A 7946-nucleotide genomic window follows, 5' to 3' on the forward strand; every position below is an offset into this window, starting at 1 on the left:
CTGTGAAATCAGTATGTAGTTTACTAAAAAATTAAAAATAGAACTAGCATATGATCCAGTTATTCCAAGCCTGGGCATTTATTCAAAGGAAATGAAAACACTAAAGTATATGGAAGCAACCTAAGTGTCTATTGATAGATGGATTTTAAAATGTGATATTATATATATTTACAATGGAATATTATCTAGCCATTAAAAAAAGAAGAAGAAAATATTGCCCTTTGTGACAACATGCATGAACCCTAAGGGTATTATGATAAGGCAGAAAAGACAAATACCATGTAATCTCATTTATATATGGAATCTAAAAACAAAACAAACAAAACACCAAGTTCATAGACATAGAAAACAGATTAGTGTTTGCCAAAGGTAGGGGGTGGCAGGTGGGTGAAATGGGTTCAGTTATAAAATAAGTAAGTCATGGGGATGTAACATACAACATGGTGACTACAGTTAATAAAACTGTATTATATATTTGAAAGTTTCTAAGAGAGAAAATCTTAAAAATCCTTACCACAAGAAAAATAATTTATAATTATGCAGAGTAATGGATGTTAACTAGACTTACTCTAGTGATCACTTTGCAATGTGTATAAATGTTGAATCATTGTATTATACACCTTAAACTTGTATAATGTCAATTATAATGTCAATTATATCTCAATTTAAAAGAAAAGGACTTTAGAGAATGTTACTAGCAGAACTGTTATAAAAAAATGCTAAAGAAAGTTTTTCAGGCAAAATTTTTCAGGAAATTATGTCAGATGATAATTTGGATCTACACACACAAAAAATGAAGAGCTCTGCAAACAGTAAACATATGAATAAATAGAAAACATTTCTTCTTACTTTGGACTTTATTAACAGATATTTGGCTAACACAAAAATGATAACAATGAATTTTCAAGTTTATAGTGCATTTGGCCCTTGAACAACATGGGTTTGAACTGCACAGGTCTACTTTTCTAGACTTTTTAGATGAACGCAGGACAGTACTGTAAATGTATCTTCTTTATGATTTTCTTTTTTTTTTAAGTTTACATATTTACTTTGAGAAAGACAGAGAGAGAAAGCATGGGTGCAAGTGGGGGAGGGGCAGAGAGACAGAGAAAGAGAGAGAATCCCAAGCAGGCTCCACACTGTCAGCTCAGAGCCTGACACCAAGCTGCATCTCATGAACTGCAAGATCATGTCCTGAGCTGAGATCAAGAGTCGGACCCTTAACTGACAGAGCTACCCAGGTGCCCCTCTTTATGATTTTCTTAATGACATTTTCGTTTTCTAGCTTACTTTATAGCAAGAATACAGTATATAATACATAGAGCATACAAACTATGTGTTGTTGATTATTTATACTATCAGTAAGGCTTCCAGTTGACAGTAGACTATTAGAAGTTAAGTTGAGGTGACCAAAAATTATACATGAAGTTTGGCCTCTAATCCCACATTGTTCAAGGGTCAACTATATATGTAAAAGTAAAATGTATGACAACAATAGCAACCTTCTGGTGGTTACTGATCCTAGGACTGACCACCACCCTCTCACAGGCCTTGTTAACCTTCCTACCATTGCTCTGTGTAATGCAGTCTCTCCTCTGCACTACATGGACACCGGCATCCCTTTTAACAACAAAGGAGCTCCCTCAGTGGGTCTGATGTGGTGGATGCTGGCTCAGAAGTTCTGTGTATGCATGGCACGCACCACATTCCATGAACACCATAGGAGGTCACCCTTAATCTCTACCTGTACAGAAATCCTGAAGAGATTAAAAGGAAGAGCTTGTCACTGCTTCAAAGGCTGTGACCAAGAAGGAATTTCAAGGTGAATGGACGGCTCCAGCTCCTAAGTTCACTGCTACTCAACCTGAAGTCTTGGACTGGTCTGAAGGCATTACAGGTGCCCTCTGGGTCTATTCAGCAGTTCCCTACTGAGGACTGGAGCACTTAGCCTGCCACTGAAGACTGGTCTGCAGCTCCCACTACTCAGGCCACTGAATTGATAGGAATAATCACTGAGTGGTCTTAAGCTGCTTTTCCACAAAGGCAAACAAAATGGAAACAAGGTTGATGGAAAATAAACAATTTCTAAAAAACAAAAAAGAAAGAAAGAAAGAAAGAAAGAAAGAAAGAAAGAAAGAAAAGGAAAAGAAAGATGGAATGGCTATATTAATATCCTAAAAATAGATTTTAGAGCAAATAATAATACCAGGGATGAAGAAGGTAATTTCACAATGAGGGATAAATTTACCAAGAGGACATAACAATACTAAAGATATATGCACTTAAAAAGATGGCTTCAAAGTACTAAAAGAATATAATACATATGAAACAAAACTGATATAACTGAAGGAGAAATAAAAAAAATCCAAAATTATAGTTGGAGAGTTCAACAGCTCTCTTTCAATAGTTGAGAGAACAAGTAAACAGAAAATTAAAAAAATGTAAAAGATGTAACTACCAAAATTTTTACCTAATTGACATTTACAAAACACTCTACCCAACAACAGCAGAAAATTACATATTCTTTTCAAGTGCACAACACTTGAAAGTCACCAAGAAAGGATATATTCTGGGTCAGAAAATAAGTCTCATAATTTTAAATCAATTAAAATCATAAAAAGTGTGTTCTTTGACCACAATGATATTGTATTTAAAAGCAATAATAGACAGCTCTATGGAAAATCTACAAAGACTTGGAAATCAATCAAAACACTTCAAACAAACCATGGGTCAATGAAGAATTCACAGATGAAATTGGAAAATATCCTGAAGTTAATAAAAACAAAAAATACAATATACCCAAGGTTGTGGGATGAACTAACACAGTGCTTAAAGGTTAATTTAAAGCATTAGCTACTTGCTTAGAAAAGAGTAAAGATTTCAAATAAATAATCTAAGTGTCTACATTAAGAAGCTAGAAAAAGAGTAAATTAAACGCCAAGTTAACAAAAGAAAAGAAAGATCAGACCAGATATCAATGATATATAAAACAGTAAAACAATACAGAAAATCAACAAAAACAAAACAAAAACTCATTCTTTGAAATTATTAATAAAATTGATAAAACTCTCACCCAGGTGTTGGTAAATTATGGCCAATGGATAAAGTCCAGTCTGTAACCTGATTTTGTATATCTGCAAGCTACAAATACTTTTTACATTAAAAAACATTTTTGTAATGTTTATTTGTTTTTGAGAGAGAGAGAGCAAGTGCACAAGCTGGGGAGGGACAGAGAGAGAGGGAGACAGAGAATCTGAAGTGGGCTTTGCGCTGACAGCAGAGTCCAATGTGGGGCTCAAACCCACAAACCGTGAGATCATGACCTGAGCCGAAGTCAGATGCTTAGCTGACTGAGCCACCCAGATGCCCCCGTTTTACATTTTAATAGGAGGAAGGGGTGGAGGGTGGCAATAAGAAGGAAGAAGAAGCCTAAAGTAGTTAATATATGACATTATAGAGAAAGAAGTTTGCCAGTCTCTAATCTAGCCAGACAGACACATTACTACAGTTCCTACTGACATTAAATAGATAACTGGAAATATTATTGTCTGCCAATAAATTCAGCAATTTAGAATTAGTATTATTTCTTCCTTAAATGCTTAGCAGAATTAACTATTGAAGCTGGATATAAAGTTCTCTTCATGGGAAGATTTTTTTTTTTTAACTACACATTCAATGTCTTTCATACATACTCAGATTTTAAGTTTATTTGAAAATTTTTCAAAAGACACAAACTATTAAAGCTTACCCAAAAACCAAAAAGGAAGTAAATCATCTGAATATCTATTAAAAATACTGAATTTGTAGTTAAAAAAATCTCCCCACAAGGAGAACTTTATGTCCAGCTTCAATAGTTAATTCTACTAAACATTTAAGGAAGAAATAATACTAATTCCATATAAACTCCTAGAAAATAGAAGAGGATAGAATTCCCTTTAACTCATTTATAAGGCCAGTACTGACCTGATCCAATACTAAAGATACTATAAGAAAAAAAAAATCACAGGATATTAAAATAAATGTACCAAGTCTAAGTGTTAGTCCTTTCAAGAATTCAAGGTTTGTTTAATGTTTGAGACTCAATTAGTGTGAATTTAGTGAATTAACAGATTACAATGAAGGATCAGTAGAGGAGGATATGGCAAGTTGCTCAGTGGGCATGAAGTTAGTTATACAAGATGAGTAAGTTTCAGAGATCTGCTATAGAGCATGGTATCTATTGTTAATAATAAGGTATGGTACACTTAAAAAAATTTTAAGAGAGTAGATCTCATGTTAACTGTTCTTACCACAAAACGAAGAGACACAAGAAAACTTTTGGAGGTAATGAATATGTTTATTACCTCGATTGTGATGATGGTAACACAAGTGTATACATATGTCCAAACTCATAAAATTGTATATATTAATTATGTGCAGTTTTCTGTATATCAACTATACATCAATAAAGCTGGAAAGCAAAAGGATATATTACATAGTCCTCTCAAGAGGCACATACACACAAAACTTGGGAAATTTAATACCCATTTTTGATTAAAAACTTTCAGTAATTTAGAAATAAAAGAAAACTCCCTTAACCTAATAAGGGATCTATATAAAAAAACATGCAGCTAATAGCGTAAGGATAGACATATATTGCTTCTATTGGATAGAGAGCCCATAAAGATATCCACACATACATCATCAATTGATTTTCATGATCTGAGATAAAACAATCAGGAAAGAGGAGTCTTTCCAATAAACGATGCTGGAAAACAATAGACATCCACATACAAAACAATGAACACATTCCATATTTTATGCCATCTATAAAACTTAATTATAAATGTATCATAAACCAATAAGTAAGCACTAATATTATAAAATTTCTGGGAGAAAATACAAAAGAAAATCATTGCCATCTTGAGTAAGTAAAAAATTTCTTAAATATGACACTGAAAGAATGAGCCATAAAAAAATTTAAAAGCCTGAATTGCAAATTTAGACTTCTAAATTTAAGAAGTCAGACACGAAGCCTCTCTACTGTATGATTTCATTATAACAGCCTAGAAAAGGCAACATTTAGTGACAAAAGCAGATCAGTGTCTTACAGGAGCTGGGGCTGGGGGAAGAATAATGAGTGCCAACGGGAATGTTTTTGAGGTGATAAAGTTCTATAACCTGATTGCAATGATGATAACACAATTGTATACATTTGTCAAATGGGAGGTACAGGCTTCCAGGTATGGAATGAATAAGTCATGGGGATGAAGCACAACATAAGGAATATAGTCAATTGTATCATAATAGCGTGGTATGGTGACAGATGGTAGCTACACTGGTGAGCACAGCATAATGCACAGAGTTGTTGAATCACTATGTTGTACACACGAAACTATTGTCACATTGTGTGTCAAATATATAGCAATTAAAGAAATGTAAGGCAAAAGTATTGAAATGTATACTTAAAAAAGATTAATTTTCTTGCATCTAAAATACAGACAATTCTTTTTAAAAAGATAATTCTAAGTAAGATACTTTAATAAAATAAGAATATAGAAAAGCATATTAGTATTTCTTGGATACCTCTAAAATTTTGTAAACCTTGAAAACTATAATCTGACCTCAGGTTCTACCTTTTGAGTTCCAAGTAAAGCCATTTGTTTTGTTTGCTTTGTTAGAATGAAATATGGAATTAAAGAAATATCATGGGGGAACAGAAAACAATTAATGAGCCATTCACACAATGAACATCCATTTCATAGGAAAGAAAATAAGCTCAGACCATAAAAAAGAAGGAAATCCAGCCATTTGCAACAAATGGATGGACCTTGAGGATGTTATGCTAAATGAGATAAGTAAGGCAAAGAAAGACAAGTACCATATGATCTCACATGTGGAATCTAAAGAAACCAAACTCATAGGAACAGAGATCAGATTAGTGGTTGCCAGAGTTGGGGAGTAGGATTGGTGAATGTGGTCAAAAGTACAAACTTCCAGTTATAAAATAAATAAGTCCTGGGGATGTGTAATGTGTAACATGGTGACTCTAGTTAACAATACTGTATTATATATTTGAAAGTTGCTGAGGGAGTAGATCTTAAAAGTTGTCATCATAGAAAAACAATTTTGTAACCATGTGAAGTGATGGATATTAACTAAACTTACTGTGATCATTTTGCAATATATAAATATATCAAATAATTATGTTGCACACCTAGAACTTATACAATGCTTTGTATGTCAATTATACCTCAATAAAACTGGAAGGGGAAAAAAAAGAAAACAGTCTCAGAGAATTTAAGCCACTTTTGTGGGAAAGCCAAACTGAAGGTAGCAGAGGTGATAATATGGCTCAGCCTAAGGTTTCTAGAACTGAGCTGGTGTTCTTTCTCTTCATCATGCTGTCTTCACATGACCAAGACGTCCAAAAAAGAAGATGAGGCAATAATAACGTTCAAAACTGAGTTTTCTTTATTTGAGGGCTTAGGTGGGGGGAACGAAATACTTTAAGCACACAAGCAATGTAGGACATTAAAATCAGACAGAATTGGAGTAAGACCTCTCGTCAGTAATTGACCCACAGACAACCTTCAGAGAGGTAAATCTCTCTAGAAGTCAGTTCCTCTCCTGAAATAACAATGTATTTCTTGCAAGGATATTATGATGCTTAGAGGTATGATATGTATAGCTTAGTGTACCGTCTTAACAAGTAGTTAAGTCTACTGTATAGTTTTGCACACTTAGTGAAATGGAAGTGTTCTCTGTTAAAATAAATTTAAGGAAGTGAGTTAAATAGTTTTCTTCACATCAGCATTTCTTAGACCCTTCAATATACATTTTTAACCTCCAAGAAGGGAAACATGCATAAATTATTTCTTGTATTTTCTCATAACTAAATCATGTTTCCACACTACACGAATTTCAAGACTCTGCCTTTTAAAAAGGCACATGTCTTTCCTAATTTGTTGTCCAATGTTTTCTGGCCTGTTCCTCTTGAGCATTTAAACAAGTAAAGCATGGGCTTTATGGTCAAATTTCTGCCACATCACTTCCTAGCCACATAACCTGGGCCCAGTAAAATGCTGTTTCCTCATCTGTAAAATGAAGATAATAGCCTAACGTAAAGGGCCACTGTAGAGATTAAATGAGTTCATAAATCTTAAGCATTTGGCACAGTGCCCAGCACATCATAAGTACTCAATAATTGTTAGTTATCACCCACCTTTGGTGTCTGGAGTTAGGAAGAAGGCTGCAGTTCAAAGTAGCCACAAAGAGAAATTGAACTGATTAGTGCTGCTCAAATAAGCAATGACTCTTCCCCTGAATACGTAGGTATCTGCTGGCTGACCACACTCCACTTGTTGCATGCTCAGAGTGTGCCTGGACAGGAGACCCAGAACATTCACAACTACCTTAGGCATGAAGAAAAAATTTTATGCCTGCGGGGCTACCTGGCTACCTTCTAGCCAGGATGTGACCTCCATGATCTCTGTGATGACATGATATTATTGGATAGAGTTTGCTTTCTAGTTAACTGGAAGGAGTTCAGAGCAGGGCAACCAAGTTAATAAAAGGTTTGGAAATGAAACCCTATGAGAGCAGATGAAAAACCTGGGCATGTTCAGTCTAGAGAACAGGCAAATCAGCAGCATAGGTACACCATGTCATGGAGAAGACAGATTCATTATTCTTGGCTATGGATGAGGTTACCACAGATGACATGGGGTTTAGATTTGCCCTGAAACATTTTGGAGGAAATGAATACACTTCACAATGAAGTATAAGACAATATAGGGGATGCCTAGGATGACTATTAAATTATTTTCAAGAGGAATGTGTTTAGGACCACAGTAATTGACCAACTGGTCTCTTGGAGTAAATCAAAGACAAAGAAACCAACCAAACAAGAATGGAAAAGATTGTCTAGATGTAGTAGGCAAGTTTCTTTGGTTGTAAACAACACT

The 7946-nt window shown here is 34.5% G+C and overlaps 1 pseudogene; it reads left to right on the plus strand.

Moving 5' to 3' along the window:
- The first annotated feature begins 1481 nt into the window (after positions 1-1481).
- Positions 1482-2026, plus strand: LOC122490517 (annotated as a pseudogene).
- The last annotated feature ends 5920 nt before the right edge of the window (positions 2027-7946 follow it).

The sequence above is a fragment of the Prionailurus bengalensis genome, chromosome B2, assembly GCF_016509475.1.
Source record: "Prionailurus bengalensis isolate Pbe53 chromosome B2, Fcat_Pben_1.1_paternal_pri, whole genome shotgun sequence".
Classification (NCBI taxonomy): Eukaryota; Metazoa; Chordata; class Mammalia; order Carnivora; family Felidae; genus Prionailurus; species Prionailurus bengalensis.